Genomic DNA, 26,105 nt, shown 5'->3' on the forward strand with positions numbered 1-26,105 from the left:
AACAGGAATCAAGGGAAACCAGGACCCTTGACCTGGAACTAGACCCAGGCCGGCTTCCAGGAGTCAGCAGCCAGAGTCTGTAGATGTCCAGTGGGGCTCAAACCAAACCAAACCACAGCCATAATGAAAATTATATGCTCTAGCCAATTCTGTTTAAAACCTCCCCTGCTCTCCACAGCTTTTCTCTGCCTTATCACTTCCAGCCTGCAGTGATCCTGCATCCTCTCCTCTTGGGGCTTGTCATGGCCCCCAAGTCTCTGATCCCACACCCACTCCTGTGGCTTCTCTTCCCATATCCACTCAGCGCCATCTCTACCCCTGGCCTGAGAAGAGCTCCTAGCACAATCTCCTGAGAGAGAATCTGATTGGCTCCCTTACCACACTGAGCTGTCTACTGATTGGTTGAAAGCCATTGGGTCAAGTGGCCCCACTAGACCAATCAGCTCTGCCCAGTGGAGCCAGGTCACATGGTACAAGGCTGCCTCAGACCTTATGGAGTATGGGTGTGGATGGTCCTATACCTGACCTGCGTGGTGCTGAGGCCTCTGGGGAGGGGTTATGGCAGGAGTTATGACCATTCCCGGTTGGACCCTTGAGATTTGCTGCTATCACTCACTGGGCTTGGCAGATGTTCAAAGTGACCATTTTCCTGAAAAGAGCTTTCATGCGTTCCTCAAAAGCACCCTGATGGGGCCAATTTGTCCTTCAGTCCACAGGACAAGTCTTCTCCTCCATCTAGTTGCCAGTATTTCCTTGATCAGCTCCGCTTGTATGGGGACCATCTGTCTGTGGAATCCTGGACAGAACTTATAAATGGCCCCTTGCCAGCACCCTCCTGCTTGGACCATATCTGGCCTAGGATAAGCTTGTGCCTTTTTATGCCCCAATGTTGATATATGAATAATTTTCTCCCAGTGTTGCTTTTTTTTTCTTTTTTGGTTCAGCCCTATTGATGTAACATGTCATGCCAGCTCTCAAGCTCCCCAAACCCAAGAGACACAGGCCAAACATAAAAGGGTGGGTATCTTAGAGCCCCTTCTCTCACATGCGGCAGAATGTGATGTGGGCACATAGATATAAACCTCCAAACTACCTATGTAGGAAAAAAGGAATGAGGAAAAATAAACACAAGAAAGCAAATCAAAACACCCAGTTCAATTTAAAATAAAACACAAAAACTGTGGTGGGTAGCAATAACCAGATAAGATGGAAGAACTAATTCCAAATGTATTAGTCATGACCATAAATAGAAATGGATTAAAGTTGCCAAACTTGCCAAGCAAAAGCAAACATTACACTGGATTAGAAAACTAACCAGGGAATACTGTTTACAGCAGATAAAATGAAATATAAGAACACAAATTAAAATGATGGACATTTTACATGACAACTCATCTGATGACTTTAAAATGTTAATGTTATCAAAAAGAAAAATTGAGAGTGTGTATAAATTGTCCGAGACTGAAAAACATGTTGGAGGCAAAACAAATGTGAAAAACGATGATAAAGGCAATCTGGAATAACTGGGGAAATTTAAATATGGAATGAGTATTTTACAATATTAAGAAATTATGAATTTTATTAAATGTGATAGGCATGAAATTTTATGTAAAGCACATGATCCAGTTTAAAAATAGATGCAGATAAAGCAAATTATGACAAAAAACAAATTTTTAATCCATGCACTGGGTATATGAATAGTCATTGTACTAGTCTTTCTAGTACTTTGTGTATATTAAAATTTTCACATAAAACATCTTAAAAATTTCTGAAATTTGAACTTGAAAATTTAATTGTTCAATTGAAAATTGAAATTGTTTCAATATATTATATAATTATTTTTAATTAAAAGATGATATGCTAGGCAAGTACTAACTAAAAACTGGTTAATTAGTAATACTAATTCATAATACTAATTAGCTAAAAGCTTGTATAGCACTTTCATATCTTATATATCAGCTTTAAAGCAAAAATGATTACTAGACAGAAAGAGGATAAAAAGTGTGGCATAATAAGAAATAGACTTGGTCTTTGTCCTTGGTTCTGGCCAGAGTGCTTAAAACCCTCAGAATTTCCCAAGTGATAGGCTTGTCTTTTGCTATATCTAAGGAACCCCTTTGATCAACCTGAGTTTGTACTAATGGGGTGACCTAAACCCTAAGATAGCCTTAGGATGGGGCTGGTCATCGGAAAGACCCAGTGATTAGAGGGTTGGAAATTTCAGGCTACAGATCTCTAAGAAGGGAACGTGGGAGGGGTTGCTGAAGATTAAGCTCTATAAAAACTGTTCAGCGAGGAGACTTGAACTTCCTGGTGGTGAACATACCAAGGTATCCAGAGAGTGGCTGCCTGAAGAGGACAGGGAAGCTGCTTGCCTCCTCTGTCCCCACGCCTTGCTCTATGCATCTCTTCCACTTAGTGGTTCCTCAGTTGTATCCATTACAATAAATCACTAAACATAATTAAAGTGCTTTCCTGAGTTCTGTGAGCTTCTCTAGCAAATTATTGAACCATCGGAGGGGTTGTGGGAACCTGTGATTTTTAATCCATTGTCAGAAATACATGTGGCCTGGGACTTGCAAGTGGTGAACAGCATCTGAAGGTGAAGGAGGGCAGTCAGGGTGCTGAGCACTGACACTGCGAGGTCTGTGGTTAGTGTCAAAATCGAATCGACTTGTTGAGCAACCAGTTGGTGTCTGGAACTCGGAGAATTAGTGGCTGGTGTTAAAAAATACTCCACAACAATTCTGATAAAAGTTGCAACTCGGTAGGAAAGTACGATAATTCTAAAATTGTTTGGATCTCATAAAAGTCCTCAAATAGGTATTGAAATGTTAGCCTGTTGCAAGGGGAAAATAACAAATTCACCATGGCAGTGGGAGATCTACAGACACCTCTCTCAGGAACTGATAAATTAAGGGTACACAAAAATCAATAAAGATACAGAAGCTTTGAAGAAGTTACCTACACGCTGGTTTAATGAACACATACAGTACAATTGTGCAATACAGATTCTTTTTGACCACACACAAAGGAATGTTCATGAAACTGACCATGTCCTTGACCTTGAAGCAAGTCTGAACAAATTTCAAGGGACCAGTAAGACAAAGATCATTTTTTCTAACCATAAGGCAATTAAGTTAGAAATCAATAACAAAGAGATAGCTAGAAAAATCCTATACTTTAAGGCATTTTAGAACACACCGTTTGATAAATTATGAGTCAGAGAAAGAAACACGATAGAAACTAGAAATATTTAGAACTATGCTATGCTATGCTAAGTCACTTCAGTCGTGTCCGACTCTGTGTGACCCCATAGACGGCAGCCCCCCAGGCTTCCCCATCCCTGGAATTCTCCAGGCAAGAACACTGGAGTGGGTTGCCATTTCCTTTTCCAATGCATGAAAATGAAAAGTGAAAGTGAAGTCGCTCAGTCGTGTCAGACTCTTAGCGACCCCATGGACTTCAGCCTACCAGGCTCCTCCGTCCATGGGATTTTCCAGGCAAGAGTACTGGAGTGGGGTGCCATTGCCTTCTCCACATTTAGAACTAGATGATAACAAAAATATTAAGATATTAGTATTTCGGTTACTCCACTAAAGAAACACCTAGAAAGGAATTTATACCATGAATTCTAATATTAAGAAAGAAAAAGGTGTAAATTAATGAGTTAATCAATGCAAAGAAATAGAGGGAAACAATAGAACAGGAAAGACTAGAGATCTCTTCAAGAAAATTAGAGATACCAAGGAAACATTTCATGCAAAGATGAGCTCAATAAAGGACAGAAATGGTATGGACCTAACAGGAGCAAAAGATATTAAGAAGAGGTGGCAAGAATACACAGAAGAACTGTACAAAAAAGATCTTCACAATCCAGATAATCACGTTGGTGTGATCACTCACCTAGAGCCAGACATCCCAGAATGTGAAGTCAGGTGGGCCTTAGGAAGCATCACTATGAACAAAGCTAGTGGAGGTGATGGAATTCCAGTTGAGCTATTTCAAATCCTGAAAGACAATGCTGTGAAAGTGCTGCACTCAATATGTCAGCAAATTTGGAAAACTCAGCAGTGGCCACAGGACTGGAAAAGGTCAGTTTTCGTTCCAATCCCAAAGAAAGGCAATGCCAAAGAATGCTCAAACTACTGCACAATTGCACTCATCTCACAATCTAGTAGAGTATTGCTCAAAATTCTCCAAGTCGGGCTTCAGCAATATGTGAACTGTGAACTTCCAGATGTTCAAGCTGAAAGTTAGACAAGGCAGAGGAACCAGAAATCAAATTGTCAACATCCGTTGGATCATGGAAAAAGCAAGAGAATAACAGAAAAATATCTATTTCTGCTTTATTGACTATGTCAAAGCCTTTGACTGTGTGGATCACAATTAACTGTGGAAAATTCTTCAAGAGATGGGAATACCAGACACCTGACCTGCCTCTTGAGAAATCTGTATGTAGATCAGGAAGCAACAGTTAGAACTGAACACAGAACAACAGACTTGTTCCAAATAGGAAAAGGAGTATGTCAAGGCTGTATATTGCCACCCTATTTATTTAACTTATATGCAGAATACATCATGAGAAATGCTGGACTGGAGGAAATACAAGCTGGAATCAAGATTGCCGGGAGAAATATCAATAACCTCAGATATGCAGATGACACCACCCTTATGGCAGAAAGTGAAGAGGACCTAAAAAGCCTCTTGATGAAAGTGAAAGAGGAGAGTGAAAAAGTTGGCTTAAAGCTCAACATTCAGAAAACTAAGATCATGGCATCTGGTCCCATCACTTCATGGCAAATAGATGGGGAATCAGTAGAAACAGTGGCTGACGTTATCTTTCTGGGCTGCAAAATCACCGCAGATGATGACTGCAGCCATGAAATTAAAAGACACTCCTTGGAAGGAAAGTTATGACCAACCTGCTGCTGCTGCTGCTGCTGCTAAGTCGCATCAGCCGTGTCCGACTCTGTGTGACCCCATAGACGGCAGCCCACCAGGCTCCCCTGTCCTTGGGATTCTCCAGGCAAGAACACTGGAGTGGGTTGCCATTTCCTTCTCCAACACATGAAAGTGAAAAGGGAAAGTGAAGTCACTCAGTCATGTCCGACTCTTCACAACCCCATGGACTGTAGCCCACCAGGCTCCTCCGTCCATGGGATTTTCCAGGCAAGAGTACTGGAGTGGGGTGCCGTTGCCTTCTCCAATGGCCAACATTGACATCATATTAAAAAGCAGAGACATTACTTTGTCAACAAAGGTCTGTCTAGTCCAGGCTATGGTTTTTCCAGTGGTCATGAATAGATGTGAGAGTTGGACTATAAAGAAAGCTGAGCACCAAAGAATTGACGCTTTTGAACTGTGGTGTTGGAGAAGACTCTTGCGAGTCCCTTGGACAGCAAGGAGATCCAACCAGTCCATCCTAAAGGATTTCAGTCCTGGGTGCCTTTGGAAGGACTGATGTTGAAGCTGAAACTCCACTACTTTGGCCACCAGACATGAAGAGCTGACTCATTGGAAAAGACCCTGATGCTGAGAGGGATTGGGGGCAGGAGGAGAAGGGGATGACAGGATGAGATGGCTGGATGGCATGACTGACTCAATGGACATGGGTTTGGGTGGACTCTGGGAGTTGGTGATGGACAGGGAGGCCTGGTGTGCTGTGGTTCATGGGGTGGCAAAGAGTCGGACACGACTGAGCAACTGAACTGAACTGAATGAATTAATCATCCAATTTAAGAAGAAATTTTCAGAATCATATAGATGGCCAATGAAGTGAAGGGAAGTGAAAGTTGTTCAGTCATGTCCGACTCTTTGAGACCCTATGGATTATACAGTCCAAGGATTTCTCCAGGCCAGAATACTGGAGTGAATAGCCTTTCCCTTCTCCAGGGGATCTTCCCAACCCAGAGATCTAACCCAGGTCTCTCACATTACAGGCAGATTCTTTACCAGCTGAGCCACAAGGGAAGCCCAGATGGCCAATAGGTGGTAAATGAAAAAATACTTAACAGTAATAATCATCAGGGAAATGCAAATCAAATCTACAATAAGATATCAGTTCATGGCTATTATCATAAAGGCAAGAAATAACAGATGTTGGTGAGAACGTGCAGAAAAGACAAGCCCTGTCCCCTGTTGGAGGGAATGTAAATTGGTGGAACCACTATGGAAAACAGTAAGAAGGTTCTTCAAAAAATTAAAAATAGAACTAACATATGATCCAGCATTCCCCTTCCAGGTATTATCCAAGGAAAATAAAATATTAATTTGAAAAGATACGTGCATGCCCATGTTTATCACAGCATTATTCACAGCATCCAAGATACGGAAACAACCCAAGTGTCCATCAGTCGATAAATGGATGAAGAAATTGTGGTATACAAAATGTTTTTGGTGGTTAAAAATTTTTTTTAATTTTAAAAAGGTGCTGATTCACTGCAAAACAAAAAATGAAAAAAAATTTGTGAGATATATATATATATATATATATATATATATATATGGAACAGGACAGTATTCAGTCATAGGAAAGAATGAAATCTTGCCATTTCTAACAGTATATATCGACCATGAGGGCATTATGCTAAGTGAAATAAGTCAGGTAAATGCAAATACTATATGATTTTACTTATATATTGGATCTTTAAAAAGACTCATGCTTATTGACACAAAGAACAGATGGTGGTTGGCAGAGGTGGGGCTTGAGGAGTGGGCAAAATGGGTGAAGAGGGTCAAAGGTACAAACTTACAGTTATAAGATAAATAAGTTATGAGGATGTAACGTACCACATGGCTCAGTTCAGTTAAGTTCAGTCACTCAGTCATGTTCGACTCTTGGTGACCCCATGAACCGCAGCACGCCAGGCCTCCCTGTCCATCACCAACTCCCGGAGTTCACTCAAACTCATATCCATTGAGTTGGTGATGCAATCCAGCCATCTCATCCTCTGTTGTCCCCTTTTCCTCCTGCCCCCAATCCCTCCCAGCATCAGAGTCTTTTCCATTGAGTCAATTCTTCGCATGAGGTGGCCAAAGTACTGGAGTTTCAGCTTTAGCATCATTCCTTCCAAAGAACACCCAGGGCTGATCTCCTTTAGAGTGAACTGGTTGGATCTCCTTGCAGTCCAAGGGATTCTCAAGACTCTTCTCCAACACCACAGTGGTGACTATAGCTAAAATACTGCATTTCATATTTGAAAGTTTCTAGGAGAGTAGATCTTAAAAGTGCTCATCACAAGAAAAAAAAGTTTGTAACTATGTATGATGACAGATGTTAACCAGATTTATTGTAGTGATCATTTGCAATATATGTAAATATCAAACCATTATGTTGCGCTCCTGAAACTAAAATAAACTAAGACAATGTTGTATGTTAATTATACCTTTAAAAGACTGAAAAAAAAAGAAGATATAAAGAGGCAGAAGTGGAAAATAGGAAGAAAGTAAAAAGATATGAACCAAAAGAAATGAATCAAAATCAGCAACAAAAGAGAATGCACAAGTTAATTTTTTAGGGGAAATTGGAGATATAACTACAGATGCTAAGGAGATCAAACAAGAAGAAATCAATAAATAACTTGAAGACAATAAATTAGTAAATTTGGATGTAATTAATACATTCTAAGGAAAAGGAAAGGAAAGTGAAGTCACTCAGTCGTGTCCGACTCTTTGCGACCCCATGGACTGTAGCCTACCAGGTTTCCCCATCCAAGGGATTTCCGAGGCAAGAATACTGGAGTGGGTTGCCATTTCCTTCTCCAGATCTTCCCCACCCAGGGATTGAAACTGGGTCTCCCGCGTTGTAGGCAGATGCTTTACCATTTGGGCCACCATTCTAAGGAAAACATGTTATCAAAATTGAATTCAGGATGAATCAAAAAAATCTAAGCAGCTCTATTACCATTAAAGGAATTAAATCAGTAGTTAAAAATTGTCCCACAAAAAAAAGCAGGCCTGGATTGTTTTACAGATGAGTCTTACCAAACATTCAAGCAATATATGGATGACATCTCTGTGGAAAAAGTATTTAAGGACATCCAAGGAAATCTATGATTGGAGAGAGATACAGTATTCGTGGATAAGAAACCTCAATATCATAAATGTCAGTTTCTTTCCAAGTTTCATCTCTAGATTCAATGCAATTCCAAACCAAATTCCAACAGGGTCTTTGCTGAAATTTGCTGCCAGATTCTCAGGTGGACCTCCAAAAAGTAAAGAGGCAAAATTAGCTTTTTCATTGCCAAGAAGAAATACCAGACAGGGAGACTTGCACTATCAAATATCAAGATTTATTATAAATTATCATTGTGATCAAAACAAGGGGTGGGGATAGATGGATGCAAGAAGAGGCTCATTATAGGAATTGGTTCACATGGCTAAAGAGACTGAGAAGTCCCATGATCCGCCATCTGCAAGCAGAGAACAGAAAGCTAGTGTTATAACTGAATCCAAGCCCAAAGACCTGAGAACCAAGGGAGCTGATGGTCTAAGTCCCAGTTCCTGGCCTGAGAACTTGCAGCGTGGGGTACTAGGGTAAGCTCTAGAGTCTAAAGGTCAGAGAACCAGGAAAACTGATATCAGAAAGCTGGAAAAGATGGACCTCCCAGCTCAAGAAGAGAGAGAGTTCTTCCTTCACCTTCTTTATTCTATTTGGGCCATCAGTAGATGGGATGATGCTCATTGTCAACCTAAATAAACCTGAGTGAGTGACTGATAGTCGTTCAGTCGTGTCTGACTCTTTGTGACCCCATGGACTGTAGCCTGCCAGACTCCTCTGTCCATAGAATTTCCAGGGAAAAGTACTGGAGTGGGTTGCCATTTCCTTCTCCAGGGGATCTTCCCAGCTCAGGGATCGAACACAGGTCTCCTGCATTGCAGGCATATTCTTTACCATCTGAGCCACCATGGAAGCCTAGAAGGTGATAATGAGGTAGAAAGCTGTTATTTGGGATCAAAAAACTACAATGCAGAGCACACAGATGTGAGTAGCAACCTAAACTGTGTCCTACTAGGGAGTAACAGTCATGGGCTTTTAAAGACAAAGAAGGGAGGCTTGTACGGCAAAGAATTTTAATTGGCGCCGGATGCAGAAGCTAGTCCTGGCTGAACAGGATTACTAAAGCTATGACTAGAGCAAGGTGAAAACCTGTTGCTATGACAAGTTTTGGGGATTACCCAGGTGGCACAGTGGTAAAGAATAGGCTTGCCAGTACAGGAGACTCAAGAGACATGGGTTCAGTCCCTGGGTAAGGAAGATCCTCTGGAGAAGGAAATGGCAACCCACCCCAATATTATTGCCTGGAGAACTGAGCACACACACACAAGTTTTAGGAATTTTTGCAGAGTCCTTGGGATTTGTGGTTTCATGCAGTTCAAAAGTTGAGGTTCCATCCAAGTAGCATGTGGGAAAGGTCCACCTACTTAATGGCTTTCTGGTTCCATTAAAAAAAAAACTTGACCTTCGTGATTCCATTTTGTTTCACATTTCTCATTGCCCACAGGTGAGAGCAGATCTTTGCTTAGTCTACTAATTCAAACACTTCATCTCACCTGGAAACACCCGTACAGATACACCCAGAAATAATGTTTTATCAGCTGTCTGAGCTTCCCTTGGCCCAGTCATGTTGACTCAAAATTAACCATCACAGGCAAACGTATAAAATTTTTAGAAGAAAATGCAAGAGAACATCTTTATGACCTTTCTGTAACTCTGTAGCACAAAATAATACAGAAAAAAATAATAAAGCACAAAAAGGTAAATTTGATTCCATCTAATAAGAATAATTAAGTAAATGAAAAGGCAAGCAACATCTGGGAGAAGATATTTGTAACACAAAAACTGACAAAGGATTAGTATTCAGTATGCATAAAGAAATCAGTAAGAGAAAGACAACCCAACAGAAAAGTGGACAAATACGTTAATGGGCTTTTCACAGAGGAGTGAATACAAATGTCTCACAAACACATGACAAAATGAAGCACTTCATAAGCAATTATAGAAAGACCCTGGATGCTGCAGCTACCATGCTGGCAAATATTCAAATACTGAGCAGTCACACCTCTAGTATTCTGCCAGTGAAAAGCAGAATTTTCCATTCTTTTTCTAACAAAGCCAAAGGTCATACCCTACAATCCAGCAACTCTGGTTTGTGACCCTTTAGCAAGTGATAACTTTTATTTAGTGGGTCACAGTCAGTATTTTAAAAATCATTCAATAAAGCAGAATGTTCAGTTCAGTTCATTCAGTCGCTCAGTCGTGTCCGACTCTTTGCGACCCCATGGACCTCAACAGACCTCCCTGTCCATCACTAATTCTTCCCTTCTCCTCTCTGCCCTGAAACTTGGTGAGTGTTGACCATGACCTTGACCAGACCAGCTCCTTCTGAATCTACATCTTAAACTCTGACGGCTCTTCTTCAGGGCCTGCTTGTCTACCCAGCACATAGCCTGGGTCCGCTTAAACACAGAGGAGTTCTCATGTGAACTCTAACTCACGTTTCTAAAGATTTGTATGCCTGGGCAGCATCAGAGGAAAAACCAAACTCTTAAAACGATAAAGGCTGGATGTCCAGGCAACAAAACAGACAGACATCATCTTGACAGAAAGATGGCCTTGGTCAGTCTAAACTGCAGATAAGCTTTTATTTAAAAAAAAAAAAAAAAAAAACCCTCTGTTGTGGTGATTTCCTTGTTGGTCTGCAGCTTTGGCTCAGAGGAGCGCAGGTACAAGCTGAGACCTGAGGGTCCAGGTTGGGTGGGGAGCATTCCTACGGGCAGTCCTGAGAAGTCAGGAATGGTGGGCTCAGGGAGCCCAGCCCCACCTCCTCAGTCACGCTGTCCATATCAGTGGGACCAGGAGCATGGTTCACATCAGTGGGCCCAGGTGGGCTGTCAGAAGGCGTCCTTGTCCCCCCTCATCTTCCATCACAGCAGCCCCTCTGCTTTCCCTCCATCCCTTTATCCTCCTCCACGTGGTCCTTCTCCCTTCTGGATCAAAAATATCCACACTTCCTGAGTGCTCACCACAGCCTGCAGTGTGAGAAAGGCTTTTATTTAGCTTTTGAAACAACCCTGTGATGTAGGAATGTGTGCGTGAGTGCTCAGTTGCTCAGTCGTGACAACTCTTTGCAACCTGAGGGATTGTAGCCCACCAGACTCCTCTGTACATGGGATTCTCCAGGCAAGAATACTGGAATGGGTATACATTTCCTCCTCCAATGGGTCTTCCCGACCAAGGGATCGCACCCACGTCTCTTGATCTCCTGCATTGCAGCAGATTCTTTACCGCCAAGCCACCAGGGAAGCTGTGAAGTAGGACTACTTACTCCCAAGTTCACACTCGAGGGCACGAAGGCTGTGGTAAAGGAACTTCTCCAAGAGACAGAGCGGGAATCTGACCCTAGGAGACTCTGACTTCAAAACCTGAACCTAAAAAACAATTAATTTCTTTAATTTCACAAGTAACATGTAAATACATTTTCTTTGTTAACAATAACAACACCACAACAAAACAAAGCCCAATCAAAACTGTCAGCATGAAGGCTGAAATCCCTTTCCACCATCGTCTCCTATATAGACAGTTTCTCCTTTAGACAGCTGGGTGTGTGCCCTTCCAGAGAACTTTTCTACTCATTTGCATACATAAGTATGGCTACCTTTTCAGTGTTGTGTTATGACTTTAGATTTTGCTGCAGTTTTTCATCTGGTTCCCTGAGTATAGCTCATTTAAGAAATGATCGATCAGATCTTTTCCTTTGTTTATCAGTTTTTCAAATGATATGGTGAGTCTTTCATACCTTCCAAAGGTGACAAATAAATTTTAAAATATCATTATGAGCACATAGATTTAAATATACTGGATACGTTTCAATCTATGTGTAGTTATTCTTTTTAATGTGTAAACTGTCACATCTTTGGCCAAGTTGAGTCTTGACTCCTATAATCAAAGGCTTTGCTCTCAGCCATGTCTCCCCACTAGTCAGCTGGCATCCTCTGCCCACAGCAGTCGCTCACCCCCTGGTCAGGGTGTGGCTCAGCCAGGTCACAGGGAGCTGTGGTACTGGCTGACCTCAGAGCGTTCCTGAAATAAAACTCCTGTGGGAAGGGCGTATCTTGCATAATGAGTGTGACCAGGGCAACATACCTCCTGTTCCTGCAAACTCCAAAAAGGCACTGCCCACCGCCAACCCCAACCACACTCTGTGATCCCCAGCCAGCTCAAGGCCTGGAGGCCAGACTTGAGCTGTCCCAGGATGGCCTGAGATGTTCCAGGTTCGTGAAGGGCATAACATTGGAAACATTCAGAACTAGCTTTTGGTCTTGCTCTTCTACTTACAGGTGAGAAAGGCCATGAGCCTCAGTCTTCCCATCTGTAAAGTGGGATAGTGACAGGTCTTACTCACAGGAATGATGATAATGTGGCTCCAAGTTGAGCACCATGTCTGGCATGTTGGGCTTTGCACATTGGAGCTCCATCACTCATATCACTTGCCCAGGGAACAAGGCAGGTGGTCCTTTAGTACGCATATCAGACCTCCTGGGAGTCAGGACTCACTTTCTGACACACACATACTCTGCACATACAGTGCACTCACACCCAACTGTGAGTGTACATCACTCTGACTCACTCCCCTGCTGCATGTCCACCCACAATGCCTTCTGGACCCCCTCTCCGACTCGCCTTTGTCCTCCAAAGAGCGCCTTTCCAGCGCAGTCATCCCAGTAAAAAGAGGGACCTCTCACCAGTGCAAGAAGGGCTCCCAACTGTTGACTGCAGGTGATGAACAGAGAGAGCCTGCAGGCTGGACTGGGGCTCCTTGAGGGTCAGGTTCTAGAATGTTCCCTGCCAGGGCTCCCCTCTGCCTGTCTCTGGTTTTCCTGTCTCAGGCCAAGCCAAGACCGAGACTTGGAGACCTGACTGAGATTTCTGCCTCTGGCTGTGAACACTGGGCCTTCTGTGTGAGCAGGGGCTGTGTGAGCCATCTGGCTCCCTCAAGCAAGGACGGGTTCTCTGTTTAAGCCCCAGGGTTGAGGTGGAGAGGGGGAACAGTTGCACCATCATGTACTGGTTCTCCCTTCAGTGCCTGGCACAACGGGCACTCAAGGGCCATTTGCTGAATTCGTCGTGCTCCCCACCCCCACAATGTACCAAGGGCTCGTCTTCATTAGAAGTGAGTTAATGGGCAGACTGTTGACATTCTTCCATTGGAAAATGGGATTCAGTTCCAACCAACACCCGGTTCTTGGGAAGCATCCCTTCCTGGGTCCAGTCTCCTATATATTAGTTGTTCTGGAGGGAGGAACAAGAGTAAGAAATAGCTATTTCCTCCCAATCATTAACAACTGGCTGCACAGTGTAAAGCGAGGAGCGTGGGCCTCCCAACTGGACAGAAGCAGTTGGGGATCCTCGGTCTTCTGCTCCCTGACTGTGCAACTTGCACACGTGACTTCCACCACCCCCCTGCTAAGTTCAGCTGCACTTCCTGCAGAGCAGATAATAATCCCTACCTCCGGCCTGTGTAGGGATGGAGTGAAGGCGTGTGTGGGGAGGCACTGGGGCAGGCTTGGCTAGGTCCTGGACCAACTCCCTGCTTCCTTCCACAGCATCACAGCATTAAAGAGAATACCCAAACCCTGGAAATAGCAGGGAATTGACCAAATAAAATAGATACCTGCATGTAATGGCATGTTAAGTGAAAGTGAAAGTTGTTCAGTCATGTACAACTCTTTGCAACCCCATAAATATACAGTCCATGGAATTTTCCAGGCAAGAATACTGGAGTGGGTAGTCATTCATTCCCTTCTCCAAGGTGTCTTCCCAACCCACGAATCGAACCCAAGTCTCCTACATTGCAGTCGGATTCTTCACCAGCTGAGCCAACAGGGAAACCCAAGAATACTGGAGTGGGTAGCCTATCCCTTCTCCAGCAGATCTTTCCTACCCAAGAATAGAACCAGGGTCTCCTGCATTGCAGGTGGATTCTTATACCAGCTGAGCTACAACGGAAGCCCTTGCATGAATGGCATGTTATGCAACCATTAAAACAGCTTTACAGCACATATGCATATACATATGTGTGCATGTATTTGTATATATATATGTTTATATTCAAAATAAATATATAAAGTAGACTTATTGAAGAACATTTACTAATAGTAAATTGACCCCTTTTGTATATACTTCTTTGACTGTTGACAAACTCGCATATCCATGTGACCATCAGCAGAACGCATCATAGGAGAGTCATTCACCCCTAAAGTTCCCCCACACCCCACTGTTGTCAGCCAGCCCCTCACCCCTAGCTCCACACCTCAGCTCCTGTGATCTCTTTTCTCTCCCTATAGCTTTGCCTTTTCTAGAACGTCATAGAAACGGAATCATACAGAAGCTTGCTTGTTGTGTCTGGTTTCTTTAACTTAGCAGAATGCTGAGTTAACGAATGTCTGATGTTCATTTATGTTTTAGCAAATGAACTTTGTTCCTTGTTACTGCTGAGTGGTATATTGTTTTATGCATGTCCCAGTGTTTGTTTGTTCACCAGCTGAAGGACATTTTTGTGACTTTTGATATTTGATTTCCAGGAGAAATATCAATAACCTCAGATATGCAGATGACACCACCCTTATGACAGAAAGTGAAGAAGAACTGAAGAGCCTCTTGATGAAAGTGAAAGAAGAGAGTGAAAAAGTTGGCTTAAACTCAACATTCAGATAACTAAGATCATAGCATCTGGTCCCTATTTGCCATCACTTCATGGCAAATAGATGGGGAAACAGTGAAAGCAGTGGCAGATTTTATTTTGGGGGGCTCTAAAATGAAGGGATGGAGCCAAAGCAAAAACCATACCCAGTTGTGGATGTGACTGGTGATAGAAGCAAGGTCCAATGCTGTAAAGAGCAATATTGCATACGAACCTGGAATGTCAGGTCCATGAATCAAGGCAAATAGGAAGTGGTCAAACAAGAGATGGCAAGACTGAACGTCGACATTCTAGGAATCAGAGAACTAAAATGGACTGGAATGGGTGAATTTAACTCAGATGACCATTATATCTATTACGGTGGGCAGGAATCCCTCAGAAGAAATGGAGTAGCCATCGTGGTCAACAAAAGAGTTCAAAATGCAGTACTTGAATACAATCTCAAAAACGACAGAATGATCTCTGTTCATTTCCAAGGCAAACCATTCCATATCACAGTAATCCAAGTCTATGCCCCAACCAGTAACGCTGAAGAAGCTGAAGTTGAACGGTTCTCTGAAGAGCTACAAGACCTTTTAGAACTAACACCCAAAAAAGATATCCTTTTCATTATAGGGGACTAGAATGCAAAAGTAGGAAGTGAAGAAACACCTGGAGTAACAGGTAAATTTGGCCTTGGAATATGGAATGAAGCAGGGCAAAGACTAATAGAGTTTTGCCAAGAAAATGCACTGGTCATAGCAAACACCCTCTTCCAACAACACAAGAGAAGACTCTACACATGGACATCACCAGATGGTCAACACCAAAATCAGATTGATTATATTCTTTGCAGCCAAAGATGGAGAAGCTTTATAAAGTCAGCAAAAACAAGACCGAGAGCTGACTGTGGCTCAGATCATGAACTCCTTATTGCCAAATTCACACTTAATTTGAAGAAAGTAGGAAAAACCACTAGACCATTCAGGTATGACCTAAATCAAATCTCTTATGATTATATAGTGGAAGGAAGAAACAGATTTAAGGGACTAGATCTGATAGATAGAGTGCCTGATGAACTATGGACGGAGGTTCATGACATTGTACAGGAGACAGGGATCAAGAACATCCCCATGGAAAAGAAATGCAAAAAAGCAAAATGGCTGTCTGGGGAGGCCTTACAAATAGCTGTAAAAAGAAGGGAAGTGAAAAGCAAAGGAGAAAAGGAAAGATATAAGCATGAATGCAGAGTTCCAAATAATAGCAAGAAGAGATAAGAAAGCCTTCCTTAGTGATTAATGCAAAGAAATAGAGGAAAACAACAGAATGGGAAAGACTAGAGATCTCTTCAAGAAAATTAGAGATACCAAGGGAACATTTCATGCAAAGATGAGCTCGATAAAGGACAGAAATGGTAGGGACCTAACAGAAGCAGAAGATATTAAGAACAGGTGGCAAGAATATACAGAAGAACTGTACAAAAAAGATCTTTATGACCCAGATAATCACGATGGTGTGATCACTCACCTAGAGTCAGACATTCTGGAATGTGAAGTCAAGTGGGCCTTAGAAAGCATCACTATGAATAAAGCTAGTGGAGGTGATGGAATTCCAGTTGAGCTCTTTCAAATCCTGAAAGATAATGCTGTGAAAGTGCTGCACTCAATACGTCAGCAAATTTGGAAAACTCAGCAGTGGCCACAGGACTGGAAAAGGTCAGTTTTCATTCCAATCCCAAAGAAAGGCAATGCCAAAGAATGCTCAAACTACCGCACAATTGCATTCACCTCACACGCTAGCAAAGTAATGCTCAAAATTCTCCAAGCCAGGCTTCAGCAATACTTGAACCGTGAACTTCCAGATGTTCAAGCTGGTTTTAGAAAAGGCAGAGGAACCAGAGACCAAATTGCCAACATCCACTGGATCATCGAGAAAGCAAGAGAGTTCCAGAAAAACATCTATTTCTGCTTTATTGACTATGCCAAAGCCTTTGACTGTGTGGATCACAATGAACTGTGGAAAATTCTGAAAGAGATGGGAATACCAGACCACCTGACCTGCTTCTTGAGAAATCTGTATGCAGGTCAGGAAGCAACAGTTAGAACTGGACATGGAACAACAGACTGGTTACAAATAGGAAAAGGAGTACGTCAAGGCTGTATATTGTCACCATGCTTATTTAACTTATATGCAGAGTACATCATGAGAAACTCTGGGCTGGAAGAAGCACAAGCTGGAATCAAGATTGCCAGGAGAAATATCAATAACCTCAGATATGCAGATGACACCACCCTTATGGCAGAAAGTGAAGAGGAATTAAAAAGCCTCTTGATGAAAGTGAAAGAGGAGAGTGAAAAAGTTGGCTTAAAACTCAAGATTCAGAAAACGAAGATCATGGCATCTGGTCCCATCACTTCATGGGAAATAGATGGGGAAACAGTGGAAACAGCGTCAGACTTCATTTTTGGGGGCTCCAAAATCACTGCAGATGGTGACTGCAGCCATGAAATTAAAAGACACTTACTCCTTGGAAGAAAAGTTATGACCAACCTAGATAGCATATTGAAAAGCAGAGACATTACTTTGCCAACAAAGGTCCGTCTAGTCAAGGCTATGGTTTTTCCTGTGGTCATGTATGGATGTGAGAGTTGGACTGTGAAGAAAGCTGAGTGCCGAAGAATTGATGCTTTTGAACTGTGGTGTTGGAGAAGACTCTTGTGAGTCCCTTGGACTGCAAGGAGAGCCAACCAGTCCATTCTGAAGGAGATCAGCCCTGGGTGTTCTTTGGAAGGAATGATGCTAAAGCTGAAACTCCAGTACTTTGGCCACCTCATGCGAAGAGTTGACTCATTGGAAAAGACTCTGATGCTGGGAGGGATTGGGGGCAGGAGGAGAAGGGGACGACAGAGGATGAGATGGTTGGATGGCATCACTGACTCAATGGACGTGAGTCTGAGTGAACTCCAGGAGTTGGTGATGGACAGGGAGGCCTGGCGTGCTGTGATTCATGGGGTCTCAAAGAGTCGGACACGACTGAGCGACTGAACTGAACTGAACTGAAAATCACTGCAGATGGAGACTGCAGCCATGAAATTAAAAGATGCCTGCTCCTTGGAAGCAAAGCAATGACCAAGGTAAAGACCATATTAAAAAGCAGAGACATGACTTTGCCAACAAAGGTCTGCCTAGTCAAAGCTGTGGTTTTTCCAATGTTCATGTATGGATGTGAGAGTTAGACTGTGAAGAAAGCTGAGCACCAAAGAATTGGTGCTTTTGAACTGTGGTGTTGGAGAAGACTCTTGAGAGTCCGTTGAACTACAAGGAGATCAAACCAGTCAATCCTAAAGGAAATCAGTCCTGAATATTCAATGGAAGGACTGATGTTGAAGCTCAAACTCCAATACTTTGGCCACCTGATGCAAAAAAACTGACTCACTGCAAAAGACCCTGATGCTGGGAAACATTGAAGGCGAGAGGAGAGGGGGACAACAGAGGATGAGATGGTTGGATTGCAACACCGACACGATGGACGTAAGTTTGAGTAGGCTCCAGGGAAGCCTGGGGTGCTGCAATCCATGGGGTCGCAAAGAGTCGGACACGACTGAGTGACTGAACTGAACTGAAGTGAACTGATGGACGTTACCATACAGGTTTGTTTGCATGCATGAACGTATTTTTTCATTTCTTTTGGGTAAACACAAGTAGGGTTGTGCAGTTACCGGTAAGTGAATGGTTAATCTTAAGAAACTGCCTACCCACCCCCTCAAAAAGAGGAAGCAAAATGCTGTTGTTCAAGTTCCCCTCAGCAACATAGGAGAGGGCGCCCTCTACTGGGCAAAGGAAGAAGCCCATCGCGGAGATGCGGAGTCTGGGAGGCAGAAAAAGGAAAAGGAACCCAGGAGAGTCTAGAGGTTGGGAGATTCTCGGGGGTAGAGACAGAGGAGACAATGTGCTTTTCTCATGAAAAAGAATCAGTTCTTGGCGACGTATACCCATGCCTATATTAACCTTGTTTCCTCCACCTTCCCCTTCTCGTCGGGATCGGCAACCCTGGCAAGACTTAAGCGCTGCCCCTCCTGGTACTGACTCAGCCGAGTCTCTTTCTCTACCTCCATCCCTGCTCCTATAGTTGGAGCGAGCTGGGGCAGGGACTTTTTTTAAATGGCGTTTTGAAAGAAAATAAAACAGGTGAGCTAAAGGGGAAACACACACGAGTGCATTTAGAAGCTGGTCATTCGATAATTCGGCTGTTCACAGACGGACATTCCTCCACAGTCTTCCTGTGAGCCCCGCTGCGCCCTGCAGGTCCAGCGGCCCCTCCCTGACGGTTCCAGGCGCATCACCGGGCGGTCATTCCAGCTTTCCAACAGGCATATGCATATCCTGCCACCGCAGCTGAGCCTTTAATGCCAACAGGATATTCTCAAGAGGACTTTAGAAGTATGTGTAAATGTCTCATTTTCATACTTGCTCTTCACATTGTGTGCAATCAGACAATAGTTACTTAAGAAACATGGGGAATGCAGAAATGCCTGCAGGGCAGCAGGAAGTATGCTGCACTTTTTCACAAGCCCGTGCACCACAACTACTGAGTCTGTGCTATAAAGCCCAGGAGCCGCAGCTACTGAGCCCAGGCGCCCTAGAGCCCGTGTTCTGCAACCAAAAACAGCCACCACGATGAGAACCGTGTGCACCACAACTAGAGAGTAATCCCCACTTTCCTCATCGAGAGAAAGGCCTGTGCAGCAACGAAGACCCAGCACAGTCAAAACTAAATAAATATATTTTTTAAAAAAAATAAATAAAAGCAGTGAGAAGAGGAGGACTTATCTGGAACCACACAGCAAATGAGCCAGGAACCTCAACTGACAGTGGCTGGCGTGGAGAGAGGGTCATAAACAAGACAACATAGCAGTCCATAACAGAGTTCAATTGTTGTTGGTGTTTTGTTTTTTTTCTTTTTTTTACTGCATCGCGTCTTAGTTGCAGCATAGAAAATCTTCTGTTGCAGCGCATGGACTCTCTTGTTGGGCTTCCCTTGTGTGCTCGGCTGGTAAAGAATCTGCCTGCAATGTGGGAGACCTGGGCTCGACCCCTGGGTTGGGAAGATCCCCTGGAGAACGGAAAGGCTACCCACTCCAGTATTCTGGCCTGGAGAATTCCTGTACAGTCCTGGGATCACAAAAGTGATCCAGTCCTGTACAGTCCATGGGATCACAAAAGTCGGACACAACTGAGCAACTTTCACTTTCACTATGGACTCTCCAGTTGCAGCATGTGGACTTCAGAGGGCATGGGCTCAGTAGTTGCCCCGTTCAGATTTACTTGCCCCGAGGTATATGGGATCTTAGTTCCCCAACTAGGGACTGAACCTGTGCCCCCTGCTTTGGAAGGCAAATTTTTCACCACTGGACCACCAGGGAAGCCCCCAGGGAAGCCCTCAACTGTGTCTTTAATAGAATCATGCTAGTCTGCATTTCCCCAAATAAAATCTTCCTGTGCTTTTATTGAGTTCCATTAAAATAAGCCTAAATGATCACAAAACAGGGAAATCAATAAACTCCATGCCTGCTAGCTAAGCAAGATTTCCCAACTGGCTGCCTTCATGACAATTCCTTGAACTTACTGCTTTTCCGTCTTGCTTCTGCAGCATCGCAGTGAGGCAGGGGCCAGGCCCACTTCTACGATGACACCTGCTGTCACACCTACAGTCATGAGCACATCACTGACCTGCAGCAAGAAGAGAAGTGGGGTAACACTCAATACCAGGGGTCTGACCACGGATGCATAGAACACCAAGAACCCTCAGCTCAGGGAAGACCCTTCTGGTCTGGTCCTCTTCAAAGCAACCCCAGCAGGAATAAATACAGCCATGAAAGGGGACATCCAGAGAAAGCTGGCCACCCAGGAAGGAGGGGAGAAAGTGGCCGGCCAGAGGGGAAAGAGTAAGTGGGAGGAGGGGCCGCAGGTATGAAATGCAGGGAAGGGAGGGATCAAAGGAGGGAAACTCAATGGCCCTGTGGGTGTAATACCCCCAAAGAGTGTGGATGCCCTGATGACATAGGTCAGGGCTGACCAACTGAGAGCCTGGAAGCCGGTGTAAAGGGGAGGAAACCACCCTGTGCCTTCTCGCTGCCCAGAGTTTGTGGGCAGGAAACTCGCCTGGACCGCCCGGTGTCCCAGGTGCTTGGCCACCTCCAGGCGCATAGCAGGCTTGTGACTGACCTGTTGAACAAATGACTGAACTCTGGGTAGCACTGAGGTTCTGCTTTTATGAAATAATATTATCTCACTTGTGTGCTATTGGGGAGAGGAAATTTCCCCTCTCTGCCTCTTGTGTTATTATGACTGAACTAAAGATAAAACTAATGATAAAATGAAAAAACAATGGCAACAGTATTTGCTTGGGCTCCAAAATCACTTCAGATGGTAACTGCAGCCATGAAATTAAAAGACGCTTGCTCCTTGGAAGAAAAGCTATGACTAACCTAGACAGCATATTACAAAGCAGACACATTACTTTGTGGACAAAGGTCTGTCTAATCAAGGCTATGGTTTTGCCAGTAGTCATGTATGGATGTGAGAGTTGGACTACAAAGAAAGCTGAGCACTGAAGAATTGATGCTTTTGTATTGTGTGCTGGAGAAGTCGCTTGAGAGTCCCTTGGACTGCAAGGAGATCAAATCAGTCAATCCTAAAGGAAATCAGTCCTGAATGTTCCTTGGAAGGACTGATGCTGAAGCTGAAACTCCAATACTTTGGCCACCTCATGGGAAGAAACAGCTCATTGGAAAAGACCCTGATGCTGAGAAAGATTGAAGGTGGGAGAAGGGCATGACAGAGGATGAGATGGTTGGATGGCATCACTGACTCGTGGACATGAGTTTGAGTAGGGTCCAGGAGTTGGTGATGGACAGGGAAGGCTGGCATGCTACAGTCCATGGGGTCATGAAGAGTCGGACATAACTGAGCGACTGAACCGAACTGAATGATAAAATCGATTCAAGATAGACTCACAGAGAAAAAGAAAAACATTTTAATGCGTACACAGAGCCTCATGGAAACGGTCCCTAAGAAGTAGCAAAAGCAGGCAGCTTTTAGACATTTTAGACAAAGAAACAATACATTTGTGAGAAATTGACAGGACAAAGAAACTACTGTGTTCTGAGTATTGGGTGTTTTGTGTTGTCGTTATTGTTGCTGTTTGTTTGTTTGGCTGCCCTGGGTCTTTGTTGCAGTACAAGGGCTCCTGGTTGTAGTGCACAGGTTTTCTCTAGCTGAAGGCTTGCTCTGGTTGCAGGCTTCCTTCTGTTGTACTGCGCAGGTTTAGTTGCCCTGAGCATGTGGGATCTTAGTATCCTGACCAGGGATCGAACCCGAGTCCCCTGCATTGGAAGACGGATTCTTAACTACTGGACCACCAGCGAAGTCTCAAAACTTAGGTATTGCGTGTTCAATTAGTGAGGAATCTAAGCAGAGTTTGCGCTTGGGGTGGTAAACTAAAGAAGTAACGAGGCGTTTATCTAGGCTTCTTCCCCCGGATTCCCCGTCCCTGGCAATAAGGATGTCCTTCTACGTCCAGGTGCAGCGGGGGCACCTTTCACATGAGGGGTGTATTTCCTGCTTTCAGGGGATCAGAAAGGAGAGTCAGAGCATCCCTCTTGCCTTGGCCATTTCTTAACTTTAATTCAAAATACGCAATGTTCCATTGCAATATATTTGGGAGTAGTCCACCCCAAGTCCCAACAGCACTGGTCAGAAAACGGTTCTAGATGAAGACATGGATACTCAGAAACACAAAAGGATACAGTAGATATGTGAGGATGATCCCCGAAGACCAGTATACCCAGCCCAGCTCCACTGTGCTCACCGACACGGTGACATGGACAGGGGTGGGCCAGCTGGTAAGATTGGAAGCTGGGTTTCTATACCCAACAGAGACTTGGAGACAGTGGCCCCATCCTTCCTGGGGATGACATTCAAAGGGATGGCTTCAGGTCCTGGCAGTATTGAGCTTTTTCAGGCAGGCATCTGAGGGGTCATCCTGCAGATATGGCCTCATGTTGCCAGAAGCCCTGCTGGAGTTTGGTGGTCCCTTGGGGCAAAAGTCTGGATGTGTTTGTTCTGTGGCTCGAGTTCCACTGTTCTCACAGGCCCACGTTCTTACCTAGAGAGAAAGAGAGAGAGGAGAGTCTTTTTAGAGAAACAGTGTGATGAGAAGGAAGGGGTGAGGGGGAGAAAGAAAGGCAAGTTTAGTGAGTTACCTTCAGTGGAAAGAGTTCAGAAATAGAGGTGCCAGGGCCAGGGAAAACGAACAGATGAGGGGACTACACACACCCCCGAGCGCCTCCTGCAATCTTGAGGGCCTCTTCTTTCCCCAGTAGAGGGTGTGGGCTCCTGCAGTGCTGTGAGGTACTTGGACACCAACTGGGTCATTTCTTCTACTAAACATTCACTTACCGTTGTTGTTGTTCAGTATCTAAGTACTGTCCAACTCTTTGTGACCCCATGGACGGCAGCATGCCAGGCTTCCTTGTCCTTCACCACCTCCTGCAGTTTGTCCAGATTCATGTCCATTGAGTCGGTGATGCTATCTAAACATCTCATTCTCTGCCACCCTCTTCTCCTTTTGCCCTCAATCTTCCCCAGCATCAGAGTCTTTTCCAATGAGTTGGCTCTTCGCATCAGGTGGCCAAAGTATTGGAGCTTCTGCTTCAGCATCAGTCCTTCCAGTGTTCATTGATTTCCTTTAGGATTGACTGGTTTGATCTCCTTTGCAGTCCAAGGGACTCTCAAGTGTCTTCTCCAGCACCACAGTTAGAAAGCATCAATTCTTCGGCACTGAGCCTTCTTTGTGGTCTGACTCTCACATCTGTACATGACTACTGGAAAAACCACAGTCTTGACTATATGGACCTTGGTTGGCAAAGTGATGTCTTTGCTTTTTAATATATATATTGTCTAGGTTGGTCATAGCTTTCCGTCCAAGGAGCAAGCGACTTTTAATTTCATGGATGCAGTCACAATCCACAGGGATTTTGGAGCCCAAGAAAAAAAAATCTGCCGCTGCTTCCACTTTTTCACCTTCTGTTTGCCATGAAGTAATGGGACTTTACTAATCTTAGTTTATGATTCTGCAATCCTACACCTAGTGTTTACCCAAAAGAAATTAGAATCCACGTTCATGCACACAAACAAACCTATATGGGAATATCTATAGTGGCTGTAATAATTATTGTTAAATATCAAAAACTTCACAAATGTCCTTCAGCTGGTGAATAAAGAAAGGCTGGCCCATGCATGCAGCAGGATACCACTCAGCAGTAACAAGGAACAAAGCACGCCACGTGCTACAACATAAATGAACATCAGATGCATTCTGCTAAGTTAAAGAACCCAGACACAAAAAGCAAGCTTCTGTATGATTCCATTTGTATGACATTCTAGAAAAGGCAAAGCTATAGGGAGAGAAAAGAGATCGCAGGAGCTGAGGTGTGGAGCTGGGGTGAGGGGCTGGCTGACAACAAAGGGGCCTGGGGAGCTTTAGGGGTGAGTGACTCTCCTGTGATCTGTGTTCTCCTGATGGTCACATGGATATGTGAGAGTGTCAACAGGCAAAGAACTATATACAAAAAGGGTCAGTTTACAATTACTAAATGTTTTTCAGTAAGTCCAACATTTATACTTATTTTGAATATAAACATATATATAAACACATATGCCTACATGTGTATATGCACATGTGCCCTCTGTCTGTTTTAATGGTTGAATAACATGCCATTAAATGCAGACATCTATTTTATTTGGCCAGTTTCTTGCTATTGAGTGGTTCCCAGGGTTTGGACATTCTCTTTAATGCTGCGATGCTATGGAAGGCACTAAGGAGTTGGTCCAGGACTTGGCCAAGCCTGCCCCAGTGCCTCCCCATGCAGGCTTTCACTCCATCCCTACACAGCACGGAGGTAGGGATTATTATCTGCTCTGCAGGAAGTGCAGCTGAACTTAGCAGGGGGGTGGTGGAAGTCACGTGTGCAAGTTGCACAGTCAGGGAGCAGAAGACCGAGGATCCCCAACTGCTTCTGTCCAGTTGGGAGGCCCACGCTCCTCTCCTTACACTGTGCAGCCAGTTGTAAACTATTGAAAGGAAGTAACTGCGTCTTATTCCTGTTCGTCCCTCCAGAACAACTAATATATAGGAGCCTGGACCCAAGATGAGATGCTTCCCAAGAACCGGGGTTGGCTTGAACTGAACCCCACTCTCTAATGGAATAAAGTCAACAGTCTGCCCATTAACTCACTTCTAATGAAGACGAGCCCTTGGTACATTGTGGGGGTGGGGAGCACGACGAATTCAGCAAATGGCCCTTGAGTGCCTGTTGTGCCAGGCACTGAAGGGAGAACCAGTACATGATGGTGCAACTGTTCCCCCTCTCCACCTCAACCCTGGGGCTTAAACAGAGAACCCGTCCTTGCTTGAGGGAGCCAGATGGCTCACACAGCCCCTGCTCACACAGAAGGCCCAGTGTTCACAGCCAGAGGCAGAAATCTCAGTCAGGTCTCCAAGTCTCGGTCTTGGCTTGGCCTGAGACAGGAAAACCAGAGACAGGCAGAGGGGAGCCCTGGCAGGGAACATTCTAGAACCTGACCCTCAAGGAGCCCCAGTCCAGCCTGCAGGCTCCCTCTGTTCATCACCTGCAGTCAACAGTTGGGAGCCCTTCTTGCACTGGTGAGCGGTCCCTCTTTTTACTGGGATGACTGCGCTGGAAAGGCGCTCTTTAGAGGACAAAGGCGAGTCGGAGAGGGGGTCCAGAAGGCATTGTGGGTGGACATGCAGCAGGGGAGTGAGTCAGAGTGATGTACACAGGTTGGGTGTGAGTGCACTGTATGTGCAGAGTATGTGTGTGTCAGAGAGTGAGTCCTGACTCCCAGGAGGTCTGAAATGCCTCCTAAAGGGCTGCCTGCCTCCTACCCAGGCATGGTCAGTTTTTGTAAGCATTCCTTTGTGTGCGGTCAGAAAGAATCTGTATTTCACACTTCACTCTATGTGCTCATTGAATCAGCTTGTCAGTATGTTTTGCGAAGTTTCTGTATCTTAACTGATTTTTGTGTCCCCTTGTTTTATCAGATCCTGACAGAGGCATAGGTAGATCTCCCACTGTGGTGAACTGGTCATTTTCTCCTTACAACAGACCAAAAATTTTAATATCTCTTTTAGGATTTTTATTAGATGCAAACAATTTTAGAACTATTAATATCATACCTTCCTAGGGAATTGAAAGTGTTTTCAGGATCTTTGTGGAACGTTTCTCGACACCAGCAGTTAATTCTCTGAGTTTCCAGACACCAACTGGGTGCTCACTGAATCGGTTCGATTTTGACACTAAACACAACCTTCACAGCCTAAGTGCTCAGTCCCCTAAG

The 26,105-nt window shown here is 44.2% G+C and overlaps 1 long non-coding RNA gene across 1 annotated transcript; it reads right to left on the bottom strand.

Moving 5' to 3' along the window:
* Positions 1-7,070: 7,070 nt before the first annotated feature.
* Positions 7,071-23,265, bottom strand: LOC112585205. Its single transcript, XR_006551399.2, has 3 exons — positions 22,555-23,265; positions 20,311-20,414; positions 7,071-11,433 (listed from the first exon to the last, which is right to left on the bottom strand). It is a non-coding gene; the product is annotated as an uncharacterized LOC112585205 (long non-coding RNA).
* Between the last annotated feature and the right edge of the window lie 2,840 nt (positions 23,266-26,105).

This window comes from Bubalus bubalis, chromosome 5, assembly GCF_019923935.1.
Source record: "Bubalus bubalis isolate 160015118507 breed Murrah chromosome 5, NDDB_SH_1, whole genome shotgun sequence".
NCBI lineage: Eukaryota > Metazoa > Chordata > Mammalia > Artiodactyla > Bovidae > Bubalus > Bubalus bubalis.